General features: G+C 43.6%; 1 long non-coding RNA gene across 1 annotated transcript; it reads left to right on the top strand.

Moving 5' to 3' along the window:
* The first annotated feature begins 10,201 nt into the window (after nucleotides 1–10,201).
* On the top strand, nucleotides 10,202–16,507 carry LOC142784954 (uncharacterized). The gene is made up of 2 exons (XR_012888776.1): nucleotides 10,202–10,972; nucleotides 15,143–16,507. It is a non-coding gene; the product is annotated as an uncharacterized LOC142784954 (long non-coding RNA).
* The last annotated feature ends 515 nt before the right edge of the window (nucleotides 16,508–17,022 follow it).

Raw genomic sequence — 17,022 nt, 5'->3', positions numbered from 1 at the left:
GGAAACGCTTCATTTTTGGTCTTCGACTACCATCGGAGTATTGATCACGTCAGACATTCCAAAACAAAAACATAGCAAGTTACCAAACAGCTGAACATCATAAAAACAAAGTACCTCCTGTTGCCTTCAACAAGATAGCTGTGTTCGAAATTGGAGAGCGAAATTCACCCTCCTGCACCATTTTCCTGGCTGGCCACCTTCACTGTCAGCGCACCGTTGAGTCTGAGGAAGAGGCCCAAGAGCTTCTGGTGTATGCAGAAAAACTCTCTGTGTGTCGTGGAGTGGGAAATACCAGCGAGTTTAAGCGATTAGATGTGTCTGACTGCACAACATTGTCAGCAAATGGCCTGTTCTCCGCTGTGTGTGATGGATCTGTGTCACAAGGTATGTTGTGTTTTGGTACATACGTCTTGGGCATATCACAACTGTGAAAAACTATTTCATATACTTCACATGTCGCCCATTTTGTTGTTTCTTCCAGGTATGCCGGCCCATATGCCTCAGCGGTGTCTGAAGTGCAGAAAAGTGAGGCGAATCCTCATGGCTCGTTTGCTGCGCTTAAACAATAAGGTGCGACGCCCATTGGTAAAGACAGCGGGAAGGAGATTGAAATGTGCCGTTCGCAATTTGAGGCGGCGGAGTAAGAAAGTGCACACACTTCATGAGGTCGTACGAACGTTACGACAAAGGAATTCCTCTATCAAGGAAAACAGCTTTGAGGCAAAGGCAAGGTGCTGTATTTTTACATATTTAGCGTCATAAATAAAGCTTCCTGTTTCGTGCATTTGTTTCAGATCAAGCAGCTTCCGAAAAAGCAGCAGTATGCAGTCCGAGCATGTTTTGAGGCATCGAAGCGGAAATCCATGCGAGGATATCGATACGACAAAGCGTGGCTCTTAGAGTGCATTGTTTTAAGGATCAAGAGCCCGAGCTTATACGAGCATCTCAGGGCCCATAAGATCCTTATACTTCTAAGCCGTTTCTGCCTCCAAAAGTACATCAAGGTATACGATTACAATTTTTTTCTTATTCAGCATAATTTAATCATCCTCATCTTGCATTCGCAGCCTTCAAGGCATCTTATGGCTTTAGTCGCAAGCTTCTTGAGTGCGTGAAGGAGAAGGCTAGTGAAATGAATGAAATGAACAGACATGGTGGCCTCGTTATAGACGAGATGAAACTTTCTACACACCTGGACCTCAAGTCATCCATGGATATTGAAGGCTTCGTAAACCTTGGACAATTTACTGGAGCTCAGGACAAGCACACAAAGGCTGATCATGGCTTAGTCGTCATGTTTCAGCCTTTTGTGGGCAAATGGACGCAGATAATTGGTAAATAGCATTTATCAAAGTACTGTTATTTTCTGTAATTGCACTCATACCTGCAATATTTTTTTTTCTACAGGGGTCTTTGCTTCGAATGGAAATGTGAAGGCGCCAACGCTGACAAAGATAATTTTAGAAGCAGTCCTTCTGTGCGAGAAAGCTAATCTTTATGTGGACTACATCTGCACGGACGGCGCGTCATGGAACCATGCCTTGTGGCACAACATGGGTGTTCATGGAAATGCTAAACATGTACGATGTAAGGTTACACATCCATGCGACGACAAGCGCTTCCTCCATTTTATTTCGGACTTCCCTCATCTTGTGAAGTGTGTGCGAAACATCATGATTAAGCATGGCTTCAACACACACAAGGGCCGAGTAAGCGTGTTATTTTATTCTCATAATATTTTGAAATGTTGGGTACCTGGTAAAGCTGGTTTACTAACCATTATGAACTCTTGCAGGTTCTTTGGGAACATGTGGCAATGACTTGGAAGGTCGACAGCAGTCTCTTCACATTGAAAGTTGCACCCAAGTTAACACGTTCTCACATATATTCTAGTGGGTTCGAAAAGATGAGGGTCAATCTGGCTTTTTATATTTTCAGTAGCGCAGTTGAGCACGCGATGGATTTTCACAAAGAAAAAATTGAGCAACAGTACCCAAATCTGGAGCCAACAAAAGTATTTATCAACATGATGGCTCAAACAATTGACGCCATGACGTCGCGGTTTCCAGCAGAAGCTCTGAGGTATGTACACCAACTGGGCTCATTTTCATGTGAAGACGTAAATACTTTTCATGTTTCAGACGTGGCAGCACTAAAGAAACTGCACTTGACAACATGCTGGAATTTTTCGACCAGTGGGAGGCCCATGCAGGAGGGCTCGGCTTCTTAAGCAAGAGCACGGCAGAAGGTCTACGTGTGACGATCCACTCTGCGAAGGACCTACTGAAGTACCTCACTGAAATGGTTGGGTTTAGGTTTTTGATGACCTCCCGTCTCAGTCAAGACTGTTTGGAGCGTTCCTTTGGTATCGTCAGACAGGCCAGTGGAGCTAACGATCACCCAACTCTTGCGCAGTTCATTATCATAATCAAGTATGCTTGTGCATTTTCAGTCCTGTACATTGAAATACAAAGCATATAATCCAAAGTATCAATATTTATAATTTACATGTATATATGCAGGTGCATAAGCTTTTATAGCTTGGCGAAAAGCCCCAAGGGAGCAAACGTATCCGCTGGACTTTTGGAGGCCCTGCTGTCCGAGGACCATCAGCTGTCTGAAAATGAAGCACCAGCTTGTGACGACGTTACACTACCTGTCGAAGCAGCAGAGGTTGCGATTCACCACGCTGACTACGTTGAAGAACGCAGTGATGACCGCCTCACCTATTATATTGCAGGATATGTAGCCAGGAAGCGGATCTTCTCAACCCAATGCGAAGCTTGCAAGGATGCCTGCCTCGTCACACGTGATAGTGTAAGCGTGTAAAAAGTGGGACATGGGGGGCCTTCTTCACCCCTCTGTCCGTCTATATAGTCTAATCAAACCCTTGAGGATAGACTAACTCGTGCATTTAGCACCACGCGCGTGCACACCAAAGTAGTGAAGGATTTTTTGCGCCTAGCAGCCAATGTGCCACAAATTGGCTGCAGTGAGCATTCAGCTTCTTTAACAACATCGGTTGTCAGGTTCTACAGCATTACGCGTGTCCATTTTCTGCTGAAAGGGCTAAACCAGCATGCTGTGCAGAATAAAGCCAAGAAGGTGAAGCCCTGTGTTATGTACTGTTTCCAATAAACTTGTATCAAGCCACCAGTCTTGTACTTTATTGCATTCTTCTGCCGCACTGCATAAAAACTGCATTGACTTCCACTCTTTAAAGTACTATTGCAATCGAAAATGTATAACAAATATGCGAGCGACACACGCAGGGTTGTTGCCACCTGCTGGTCTGCGGGAGAGATTCCTCTAAACTATTTTTCGCGTGACAAGCGCGCCCACCTCGCAAGAAGTGGCCGCGAAACCCACGCTCTGTATCGGCTGCGTGGTTTGCGCTTGTAGATTACACGTGCAAGTTTCTCGACGTCAACAACATAATTGAAAAGACTACAGCGGTAAAACTGAGCGCGGTGGAATCATTTACCCGCCCAGAGGCAAGTAGACGACGCGAGAAAAGCACATGTAGCGCCCCCACCGGCAGCGCCACCGCGCGGCAGGAACGCGTTTTTGGGCCAGCCTCCGGAGGCCGGTCATCACACCTCCCCATTCTAGCCACCCTAACTCAGTGGTGTGCATGAGGGCAGAGGTGCCATCGGGAATGGATGTAAATCAAAGGACTGTGGGACGCCTCGCGTTGGGTGCTCACGGGAAGACGACAAACGAGGCTGTAAAGGGCGATATGGGGTGGGCAGGTTTTGAGGCGAGGGAAGCGCAGAGCAAAATAAGGTTCGAAGAAAGGCTAAGAAATATGAAGGAGAGTAGATGGGCAGAGAAGGTGTTCCGTTATTTGTATAGGAAGAGCGTGGACACACAGTGGAGAAAAAGAACTAGAAGACTCACTAGTAAATATACGGCTGGTATTGTGAGCCATATGTCAACAAAGAGCGTTAAGGGAAAAGTCAGGGAGGCGGAGAGGATTTACTGGATGGCAGCTATGGAGAAAAAACCGGCTTTGAGTAACTACCGAAAGGGCAAAAATGAAATAAGGAGGGAGGCATTTTACGATAATTCAAGGGGAAGCGCTTTACTGTTTGAAGCGAGATCGGGTTGCCTTAGAACGCGTAGTTATAAAGCAAGATTCAGTAAAGAAGAAGAACAATGCACATGCTGCGGGAAAGATAAGGAAACGGCGGAGCATATTCTGATTGAATGTGGAGATATCCACCCAGGTGTACGTTTGGGCACGAGCCTACAGGAAGCCTTGGGTTTTAGGGACAACAGTAGAAAGCTGAACACACCCGCGATTGAAATAAGTAAGAGACGGTTAGAGTATTGGTGGCAGAAAATTAGAGAGAAAGGACAAAAATAAATATTGGAAAAATAAAATATGGACAGTGTGCCGTAAATGGCAGAGAACTTAAGCTGAAAATTTACCTTTTTTCCATTAAGATAGAATTTATCGAAGTAGAGGCATTAGGCCAACATAAAAAAAAAAAGAAAAAAGGTTTTTTTTTTGTCGAGCTTGGTGGCATACTTGTCACCACCCCGTTATAAAGGGGACGCTCATAGCATCCATCCATCCATCCATTGCCTATTGAAAGTGCCAAAATTCTTCAGATTGTAGAAGGGACGTTTCGTTGATTTTTAAGATTAACAGGCGTTTGGATCGTTCGGCAGTAATAAAAGGAAACTGTGGAGCTACTAGCACCATCGGGAAATTTAAAGATGCCGAAGCGAGCGAATCAGCAGTTTCATTTAGTTCAATTCCAGCATGCCCGGGGACCCAAATAAACCGAACTTCTGATAGGCTATGCGGTACGAGAGACCAAAATATCCTGAGAAGAAGAGACTTCTTTGCGGACGTTAGATGTGTACATACAGACAAAGCATCCGAAATAATAATAGCTTTTGATTGCTGATAATTTAGTATTTCTTAGTAATCTAACCACTAGATTCATCTCTCTCTTTTTTTTTCTTTAAATAGTGAAGTTGAGGACTGGTACTTCGCAGTGAAGGGTTTAATTTTCACTCGTGCTTTGGCTTTAGCCACCAATCAGATAACCTTTTTCTAGTTATTTCTACCCGCTTAAAGTCCATTTTGCCCTCCCTGTCCCTAAACCTCAGTGCTTTGAAAAACTCTGCGCCATCATCGTGAACTATAGGGTGAAGCCCTTTACAGAACATTATCAACTGTTCGGCAGTTTCCTTCTCCTCTCCACATGCACTGCATACCGTGTCTGCCCCTTCTTATTTGGCCCGATGTCTTGGTTCGCAATACTCCCGCCCTGGCCTCAAACAATAGAGTTCTACCTCGTGTATTATCATAGATTCTTTCCTTGGCAATTTTCTGCTTAAAAGTGCGATAGATCTCTAGTGCGAACTTCTTAATCATGCCAATTTTCCGCATGTCAGTCTCCGTTTCCTTCATCTTCTTCTTAACTGATAGTTCTTTTTGGTTTGGCCCCCTGCTGTTTTCCAAGTATTCACCGGTCAATTTTCTGGTTCGCTTTCTCCATTTTCTATCGACATTCTTCATGTACAAGTAGCTTAAAACCTTCCTAGCCCAACGCTCCTCCCCCATTTCTCTCAATCACTTCTCAAATTTTATCTTGCTGCCAGCTTCCCCGCCCTCAAATGATGTCCATCCCATATCACCTTTTACTCCCTCATTTGGTGTATTCTCGAGAGCTCCTAAAGCAAGCCTACCTATTCCACGTTGCTTAATTTCTAATCTAACCAGCCGTGAGCAGGAACCTGCTCACGGCTGGTAATTTGTTCACCCTCTTTTCTTTCTTATTTACATTCCATTTGTTCTAATAACTTCCCCTATACATTCCTTGGCATTATTGTCTGTTAGATCGCATAATATTGTGTCAAAACACGGAAAACGAGCCCTTATGTACACACTTCTTTCCTTTATATATATATATGGACCTCGCCATCCGCCTCAAAAAAGTGAAGACACCGTGGACAGGCCCTCAAATAAGGACGGCAGGTGGTCAGTTATTGATGCCCTCTGGAAGATGCACAGCGAGAATAGACATAGGAGGTTGTTCTTTCGTTGCGTCGTTCGTCGTTCTCGCCGCATGCTGCAAGGATCTAATTATTGGTATGGACTTCTTGCGAAAGTACGGCGCCGTCATCAATATCCCAGACAGTTTGATTACATTCCGCAATAGTTCGGGCGCACCTGATTGTACACAGGCGCGACCAAACCAATTGCGTCTAACTGATGACGATGTGGTTCTCCCTCCTCGGTCATGCACGCTTGTTTCTGTGGCAGCCGCTGTCCAGTTTGACGGCGAAGGAGTAGCAGACCGAATAACCTCTCTCCTCTTCACACACGGCATTTCCGTCGCAAGAGGTATTGTCAGTGTCGCCACTGGACGCACGGACTTGCTTCTGACAAATTTTAGTGATGAGCGCCGGCACCTTCCAAAAGGCATGGCTGTCGCTTACTTCGACGATATCACAGACGCAGAAGGCTGCTTGGAAGCAGTCGACGAGGCGCCAAAACTTGATTCAACACCAGTTCTTGGCGTTAGCACTACTTTGCCTAAGAACGAGCGAAAGAGGCTTCTTGAGCTACAGGCCGAATTCAAAGACTGCTTTTCGACAACATCAAGAGTTGGCCGCACACCTCTAACCATGCAAGCATCGGATAATTACCGAGGACATGGCAAGACGAATTCACCAAAACCCCTATCGCGTGGCTGCAAAGGAACGCGAAGTGATAACAAGAGCAACTCGACAAAATGCTAGAAGACGACGTCATTCAGCCCTCAAAAAGCCCCTGGGCGTCACCTGTAGTCCTCGTTAAAAAAAAAAGATGGCAGCCTGCGCTTCTGTGTAGATTACCGAAAACTCAATCAGGTGACAAAGAGAGATGTGTATCCACTTCCTCGTATAGATGACTCTCTCGACAGACTTCGACATGCTCGTTACTTTTCATCGATGGACTTAAGGAGTGGGTATTGGCAAATCGAGGTAGACCCAAGAGACCGCGAGAAGACTGCTTTTGTGACACCAGATGGCTTATATGAATTTAAAGTCGTGCCCTTTGGTTTATGTTCAGCGCCTGCTACCTTTCAAAGACTTATGGATACCATACTTTCTGGGTTGAAGTGGAAAACCTGCTTCGTCTACGTTGATGATGTCGCAAGTTTTCGCCGCAACATTTGACCAGCATCTTAAAAGACTTGAGGCAGTTTTACAAGCTATACGGTCTGCGGGCTTGACGCTGAAGCCTGAAAAGTGCCACTTTTGTTATGAAGAGCTGCAATTTCTTGGCCACGTTGTCAGTCACGCAGGCGTTCGTCCTGATCCTGAAAAGATCGCAGCTGTTGCACAATTCCCGGTGCCGACTGATAAGAAGGCTGTCTGGCGATTCCTCGGTGCGTATTATAGGCGATTCATCGCGGACTTCGCACGCATCACATCACCGTTAACCCGCCTCACGAGAGAAGACGTTGCTTTCCAATGGAGCAACGAAGAGGAAGCTGCTTTAAGAAACTCTGCCAGTGACTACAGACGCCTCCAGTGCTTGCCCACTTTGATGAGAAAGCCCCAACGATGTTACACACTGATGCCAGCAATATTGTTTTGGGAGCTGTGCTTGTGCAGCTGCAAGAGGGCACAGAAAGAGTAATCGCCTATGCAAGCCGAACACTAACACGCGCCGAGACTAATTACTCCATGGCTTAGAAGGAATGCCTCGCCGTGGTATGGGCGGTCACAAAATTTCGCCCGTATTTATACGGCCACCCTTTCAAAGTCATCAGCGACCACCATTCACTGTGTTGGTTGACAAATGTTAAAGATCCTACCGGGAGATTAGTGCGTTGGAGTCTCGGGCTGCAGGAGTACGACATGACTGTCGTACACAAGTCAGGAAACCGCCACATGGACGCCGACTGTCTATTCCGCTCACCCATTGAATCAGCAACTCTATCCGATGAGGAGGAAACAGCATTTCTCGGTGTGCTTGACTCAACCGCTATTGCACAGCAACAACGTGGCGACCCTGAGTTACTTGCCCTAATTAATTACCTGGAGGGAAGATCTCAGAAGGCACCAACTGTTTTCGTAAGAGCGCTGTCATCATTTTGCTTACGGGGTGGAGTACTATACAAAAGAAACTTCTCTTCGACAGGATCTGCGTATTTGCTCGTCATCCCAGCAGTCCTTCGCTCCGAAGTACTCGAAGCATGCCACAACAACAGGGGCGGCGCCGGGGGGGGGGGCAAGGGGGGGCTGGAGCCCCCCCCCCAAAATTCTCGCCTGCCCCCCCTATGCCCACCCAAGTGCCCGGAAGCATATATTGAAAACCTAGTAGAAGCAGAGCTTGCTTGCCCCCCCCGGAGGAACTCACTTTTCGTGGTTGCCCCCCCCCCCCAGTAAAAACATCCTGGCGCCGCCTCTGCACAACAAGGTGACTTCAGGCCACTTAGGTTACACAAGAACGTTGGCCAGAGTACGGCAGCGCTACTTCTGGCCAAGACTGAAGTCACCGCCGACTAAACCAGCTGGCCTCCTGCAGCCCGTGCAGGTCCCAAGAACACCATTCGACCAGATTGGCGTGGATATTTCGGGCCCACTTCCTACTTCTACTGCTGGGAACCGCTGGGTTATGGTCGCGACTGATTAGCTTACCCGTTATGCTAAGACAGGCTATCCAGAGAGGTACAGCAGCGGAGGTGGCACAATTTTTCATCGAGAACGTTGTCCTGCGGCATGGTGCACCAAGCGTCGTAATCACAGACAGAGGAACCGCATTTACGGCAGCTCTTTTGGAACAAATCCTCATGCTGAGTGGAACAATCTATCGTAAGACCACCGCCTACCACCCGCAAACGAACGGGCTTACAGAGCGTCTGAACAAAACAATTAAAGACATGCTTTCAATGTACGTAGACGTCGAACACGAAGATTGGGACGAAATCTTGCCATATATCACGTTTGCGTACAACACTGCCAAGCAAGAAACAACCCGGATGACCCCGTTCAGCCTGATTCACGGGATGTACGAACCATATTAGATGCGATGCTAGCGCACGAATGCGACGACATCGAAGCGAACGCCGAGATGTTTACAGAACGAGCGGAAGAAGCAAGGCAACTAGCACGCGTGCGAATCCAGCAACAACAAGAGTACGACGCGAGCCGCTACAATTCTCGCCGCAGAACAGTCGTTTACCAGACCGGCGACAGAGTATGGGTTTGGACGTCCATACGGAAACGATCACTCTCTGAAAAGCTCCTAAGGAGATACTTTGGGCCATATCTAGTACGGCGACGACTGAGTGATGTTACTTACGAGGTCGTCCCCGACAGTTCATATAGTACGAGGCTTCGCCAGCACCGTCCTGAACTAGTTCACGTCGTGCGCATGAAGCCTTATGAAAGGTAGTGACTGCGCAAGACACTTCTTAAAGAACAGACAAAAAAAACTGCACTACTTGTTTAGCATCAGAGCGATGGTCATTAAGAGGGGGGGCAAATGACGCGTGTGTACTGGTGGACCAAAACGACGATAAGGGGATTGGCGGACACCAGGTAGTGGAGCTCTGGCTGATCGAAGATAAAGAAGGCGATCTTGCTGTTCGGCTGCTGAGAGTCGCTGTGCCAACGTTTCTGCCTTTGGTTCGCGCTGTACCGTGACAATATGTATATACATATATATATATATATATATATATATATATATATATATATATATATATATATATATATATATATATATATATATATATATATATATATATATATAAGGGAAAGAAGTGTATACTTAAGGGCTCGTTTTTCTGTGTTTTAACACAATATCAATGATATCTAACAGACAGTAATGCCAAGGAATGTACAGGGGAAGTTATTAGCACCAATGGAATGTAAATCCATGGAACCAATGAAATGTAAAGCATCGAACGCGTTATTGGAAGGTCGTAGGTTCGATTTCTGCTCCCGGCTGGTTATTTTTTCATCCACTTATCTTTCTTCTTATTTACATTCCATTAGTTCTAATAACTTCCCCTGTACATTCCCTGGCATTACTGTCTGTTAGATCTCATATATATATATATATATATATATATATATATATATATATATATATATATATATATATATATATATATATATATATATATAGTGGGAGTAATAATTTAATGGGCCAGTTAATCTTCGTGAAGGTATGGGATATGGCACAACGGGAGCGTTGTCAACAAGGATAAATATATTTATTTCCCAACAGTTTCGGGAGGGGTCCTCCCTTCCTCAAGGGGATGAGTTATACTGACATGAACTTCCAAACTTTGTTGCTGCCGCGTCCCTCTCGCCCTGAAAGATGTTTGCGAGAGTGAGAGAGAACTAAAAAAAAGAAAAAAAGGAAAGAAAAAGACAAAAAGAAAAAAAAAGAAAGAAAGAAATAAAGTAAAAAAGAGGAGGAACCACTGTCGACACTGAGAACGAAACCAACTGTCCGTGTATGTCCACATTCGGTTTTTATCACGTGCTGTTCAGTTCTCGACGTGTGTCGGGCGACCCAAGATTGTCGCCGCAGGGGCGGGAGGGGTCCGTGGGCCGCGTTTGCTGCCACCGGGTGGCACGAACCTTTTCGAGGCAAAAACGTTCGGTTTGCCCAATAGCCGCTTAAAACCGGCTTGACTTGGCTGAAAATGTATGAATAGACGGCGACAGAATCGCCGTGTTGGACATTTTTTTGGGGACGTTTAGGTGGTGGGAACGAAAGGTCTAAGGTTCCTCACTAACTTGTGAGGATCTTTACCGTGCGGTGGTTATTTATCCGTGGTCTTTGCTTGGCCGGGAGCCTTATGCATTCGCGAGAACCGCCTCTGCGCATGGATACGTGGTCTCGTTCTGTAATACTGTCTATAAGCAATGTGGTAACGACTTGCCCGATCATGAACACCGTGTGTTATGCTATTTGTGGATGTATGCCGTACGTTTATGTCTGGTAAGTGCGTGTGTAGCGTAAGGATCGATGTGTCGCTTCGGTGAAGTGTATGCTTGCGCCAAAACTTTCATTGAAGCTTCTTCTTGCGTAACTGCGTGAGACAGATACGAAATGCACAAGTTGGAAGCGATGGAATATTACCAGGCGTTCAGACGACGTTATTTTCCAAGTGGCTTAAATATGCTGTCGCCGATTACGATAATCGGTTATCTAAGCTATGCCTGTTCTTGTGGGTATATACAAAGAAAAAAAAAGAAATAAAGTTGAAGATATGCTGGGAGCAGCATAAATATTCGCTCAAAATTGCCACCTTACGCGTCTTCTTAAAATTAAACACTGCCGCAAGGCAGTCGTGCCTTGCGGTGAAGTGCACGCTGTGTATTGCGGTAAAGCATACATATTGCGCGCGCTCATGTTTAAATTGGAAATGTAGCACTGACATTGGGCCTCGTGCGTGCACCTAAATTGTACACGCGCTATCCTCTGCCTCATCAGTGATGATGCGGCAGTCAGTATTGTCATCATCTTCAGCTTGTGTAACAAGCACAGAACAATTTACCTAGTAAAATACATTTTGTGGCAGGCAATTCGCAAGGCATTCAGATGTTAGTTCATTGCAGGATTAATTCAAGATTGTTAAATGGCACCTTCAAATAAACGAAACATGCATATGAGAGGCTTCAGTCGTACTTCAAAATTTGTGCCATGCCTCAAATTGAAAATGATTATAAAGAAAATATATGCTAAGACTGGGTGTAGATTACCATTCACAATTCAATTACCATTTATATTTTGGAAACTTAGAAAATTTGTAGCTCATGTTTTCCTATCGAGTAAGCACAAAAATAACCGTTGAAGAATGGTCTACAATTACTCACACAGTTTGCAAGAAATAGATCTTTGAAACGTATGTCGTGCCAGAACTAAGTGCAAGGTGGTTAGAGGAAACTGGTTATGACCCGACATAATAGCGCATGTTCGAACGTTTTACATGGGCTGCTTGTTGGCAAAATGGCGTGGGAATTAGGTAAGTGCCTGCAGGGATCTGCACCAAAAGACGAAACCTGCTACATCTTTTTCATAAATTTCATTATTTGTGTTAAGCATGCGTGCACTCTTCGTTGTTGTGTTCTCTCAAGGAGCAAGTATATAGCATACTCTTGAAATTCATACGTTATCCCTGCGATTTGAAGATGTTATCACAGTGGACATGAACGTGCAATGTAGTTGAAAACGTTGCTGGGCACCAACTTTCTTAACAATTTGAACCCGCTTATACTACAAAAGTTGCCACGTGACTTCAGCCAAATAGTTTCTAACTGTTGTGGTTACTGTCAGATAAAAGTAATAATGAGCTAGTTGTGCTTGGACAACAGTCTTGCTTTACTGTATTAAAATACAGTAATTTAGTACCTGCATATAGAACTGACCACTTAGTTATTTTTTTTTATTTGTGGTCCTATTTGTTACAGTTTATTTTCAAAATATTTCATACAAGGTGATTAAGTATTAAGTCCATACAGTGGGCAAATTTTATCAGCAGTACCGCATGCTGTACAATCACTTTTACTTTTCCTAGAAAGCATGGTGTTCCACTATTCCGGTATGTCTCGGCTGGGCTTCTCGACCTCGACGACTGTACATGTCAAACAGTTTGCCAAGTGTAACTACTTACTCCCCCATAACTCTAAATTTCGTCGACCCATAAGAAATAATTGGCAGTAAGGACCAGTTACAAAACCCTTTTTTTATGAAGCACTCATTAATCAGGGACCTAACAATTCTGTACATAAACGATGACAGCAACCACTTCTCCACAGATTGAACGATTAGGTTGCACTAATAAAAGCATTACTATAATCAGACTTTTTTTTTTGGAAAGTAAATACAATGCATAAGTAGTCTTACCAGTCCGTGATTCAATATTGTAGCTAAACTATCACTGAAAGCCAGAGTAATTTACAAATGCCATGTGAATTCCCGGAAAGCGCTAGGTAGCTTTATATAAATTGGGGATGTCTGCAAAAAAGCAAAAAGCCTACGTTTATGTTGAGCAGAAGTCCAAGTGAACATGCATGCATAAGGTAATGAACTAGTTCCCTGTAACATGTGGTGCAACAGCTCTAGCTTAAAAGCTTCAGGCAGCTTTTATGCTGCTCCAAAAAGATTTTAGTTGCACCACAAGTTCAGGATATGCCTTTCATGAGTCATGTCACTGTGCCCGTTGAGTCTTTAAAAAAAACAGGTTTCAAGGGGATGCTAAAAATTTTTTTTGAAGGGGTGAGTAGCAGAGAGCATTAATTTATTAAAGTCTTCAATTTTATTATGTTAGCTCTGAGGCTTGCAGGTATGTTAAATGAGCATGGTCACATGAGTAACACCTCATAGGTCAATAATTTTTGGGTTGACAGCAAGGTAGGAAGAGAGAGAATTATGAAAATTGCAGAAGTAGAAGTAATGAAGTTATCGAGAAGACTTTGTTAACAGTACATTTACAGGCTTCACGCAGAATTTGCTTTCTAGCAGAATGAATTTACTTTTTTTGATGCTTCCGATGGCATCATTGCACTTCATAAGCACTGGTTTTATGCACTGCACGTGACGATCTTGTTTTTTCAAGGTTCATGTACTGATTAAAAAGTATAGGATCAAGAAACTTACATGCTGTCTTAAGGCATAATCAGGCTCACCATAGAGGTAATTGGTGACATTTTAGTGAGTTGTATGTGGGAGGTCTGTGTACATAACATCATAGTAATCTTGTAATGCTGTATCTTTATTTGTGTAACGAGTGAAGCTTCTTTTCCTGTTAAAAATTTCTGCCAAGCAAACAAGTTCCAACAGTAGGATTTGCCCTTGGGTAAAGCAGGTGGTAAGAGTGAGCTTATTCAGAAGCCCTTCAAGAGTACCCATTGAAGGAAGTAGTACCTATAGGGCAAAAATTCCAGTGCACCAAGAAGGGCAAGGGAGGACGGTGCAGGTTAACATTTCAGGAGGGCATCTTCTGGACATCATTCTTCTCTAGCCACAAGCTTGCATGGCCAATGTTTAGCAGACTCCTACTAACATAAACTAGGCATACATGTTGCTTCTCTATTGCAAGATGACACACCATATACCTTTTGAGAGTCTCCTCACCACAAGCCCTTACATTAGCCTGAAAATATTTTTTTCTACAGTGCTCTTTTTTGTCCTAAACAGTTGTCTCAAGCAACAATATGCACATTGCGATTGTCTAGCTGGTGACCACAGAGACTGCTCCAGCCATCACGATATATACTCCACTCAAAATGTAAGACACTGCAAAATCATAGTCCGGTGTGCGTGCATGCGACCTTGAACTTGCAAGCAGTGACCACTTCTCTTGTGTTCTCTGCACTGGCGCATGCTTGTTGCACACCTGTTCAAGATTGTGAGAGTGAAATTAGTTCTGGCAATGCTGTCTCAGAGGTAAGACTGTGTACACCCTTAGGAACACCATGGTGGAGCGAGCAGAGATTCATATCAAATGTAGTAATAAACTGGCAACACCATGGTGATATAAGCACACTTGCATTAATTTATTACATTTTTATTGAGGCATACATCACACAGCTAAGCCTAGTTGTGATCTCTTTTCTTTATTGTGTTCATAGTTTTCCCGTTTGTCACAGCACAGGAAGAAAAATTTCTCTGTGGGAGCACTATATTTTAAGCTTGCATGACTCCAATGAAGCACTGTGTGAACAGATATATTGAAAATGTCAATACTTCGGGTCCTATAAATGGTGAACTGGTTGTCACATTCAGCCGGTGATCCTGCAGGAGCTTTAGCATATACTCTAAGGTCATTTTGCATCAACAATGCCACATACAATAGTTTAACAATGGTTGTTAATGGGCAAGATGATGCATAGCTTCAGGGAGGTAATTAAGCTAAGGGGGAAAATTGTAGATGCCTAAGCACCACTGTAAAAATGAAAAGGCACAGAAAAAGAGCGTCAGTCGCAGCTGAACTACAGAATATATTTACACTGCACCACACATTCGCATCGTCTAGAATTTTCCCTAATAATGTTATACCAACCTGCCTAGCAACAAGTACTTCTAAGGTAATAAACTGTAGAATGACACTTGCATAAGACAGGAAACAGGACGCGAGTTAACTGCCATCTATCTTTGTTTGTGCAGGGAGTCTACCAACCTGGGAAAGTCGGGGAATTGGGGCCTTGCTGAAAACTGGAGGAACATTGATAAAACCTGGCTAATTCATGGAAACTGGCGGCAGTCTGTGCCACCATCACAAAAATAAGCATTACCCTTGATCAATACTCAAAAAGTCACTCCTTCGACTGCAACTACAGTGAACAGCTAGAAGAGGCCTAAAAAAAAGGCAATGCATAACTGTTTCTTCTTAGTGTACAAACAAAAGGATACACCGACCAAAATAACGCAAAGTTTACTGATGTTTGGGCACGTGATATTGTTCTGAATGACAGCCATAATAAAGGTACATCGTATTTAAGTATGACTAGGTGCGTGATGTAAGCACCAAAAGTATATGGTCAGCGTTCCATAAATCTTATTGAGGATATGTGCAGCTGTGTGAATGTGCAGGGATTCCAGGTGCTGGCATGATGCAAGCTTGTTTTTTTCGACCAGAACACGGTTGCTTGACCAGTCAATTTGAAAGCCTGTATATTCCACATGTTCAGCGAGAGCATTCAAGGTCACCCATGATTTGGTGACTTCATTTTGAACTGTTGTGTTGTTTAACTCTTTCATTGAAATCACAGGTCTTATAGACTGACATGTTGTCACACTAGTGGCAGACTACAGTGTAAAGAAGACTACAGAAAGTTCCGCTCGGCAGCTTATTCTTCCCATTGACTAAAGCATTCCTTAGCTTCCATGTTGGCACATGCACTATTTTGATGAATGTTCCTTCTACATATCACATACCATATCTGACTTTCCAAGCACAGCATTTCTCACATCGGTAAATTTGTGCATATTTGTCGTGGCCACGAATTCGGCTTGGCTTGAAGGCCTTTTAGTTTGGTGCTTATGTTAGAACTGCCATCACAAGAGGTTTGCTGGGCTATGTCTTGCCTTGTATAATATTACTGCTATTATTATTATTATTATTGGCAATGCAGCTGCAAACATCCTCCGCTATGCACTTATTGCGGATATTTCAAGAGTAGCACACTCTCTTCTCATTTCATTTCCTTGAGATGGTGTTATTAAATCCATGAGTATTTTTTACCATTATGTTTATAGAAGAGTACGTAAATGAAGGTAACCAAAACACGCAACTTAGCTTCACAAAAAAAGCCTACTGGCTTTTTCAGCTTGCCTTTGTTGTACATAGCCTGGTCACTCCTCATAACGGTGTTCATGCTGTCTGAGACGCATCTGGAAGCTAAGTTGCATGTTTTGGTTGCTGACAAAGAAGGCTTCTTTTCAACTCTAGATGGCTCTATGTATAATGATAAAGTAGTCACTGGTTTGGAAAAAAGCTAAATAAATCATTTTCTGAGCAACTGCAGCCAATCAATTTATGTGAATGGACATGCATCTTCATTTTCACATGCAAAGTCTGGTGTTCCCCAGGGATCAATCATGGGACCAGTTTTGTTTCTCATTTACATCAACGACATTGGACATGGTTTGTCATCTACTATCAAATTATTTACATACAACTACATCATTTATAGAAAAATTGACAGCACCCAAGCTAACGAGTCATTATAGTTGGACCCTAATAAACTCACATTTTGGTGTCACCATGGCAAATTAACACTTCCAAAAGGAAGGCCATGACGTTTACAAGAGCACATAAAACAGAAATGAGTCAATATGAAATTCAAGCTCTCCCCATTGAAAAAGTAGCCCTATTTAAACATCTTGAAATTAATTTATCTTCTGACCTGCCTTAGAATAAGCGCATCGATATCATAACTAGTGAGGTGTCAAAAGCACTTGGATATATTAAAAGAAACCTTTACTTGGTGAACTATACCTCTAAAATGCTAGCATACACTACACTTGTCCGTTCAAAGATAGAA

Source organism: Rhipicephalus microplus, unplaced genomic scaffold, assembly GCF_043290135.1.
Source record: "Rhipicephalus microplus isolate Deutch F79 unplaced genomic scaffold, USDA_Rmic scaffold_16, whole genome shotgun sequence".
NCBI classification, from domain to species: domain Eukaryota; kingdom Metazoa; phylum Arthropoda; class Arachnida; order Ixodida; family Ixodidae; genus Rhipicephalus; species Rhipicephalus microplus.
This window is presented reverse-complemented; position numbering and strand designations above follow the sequence as displayed.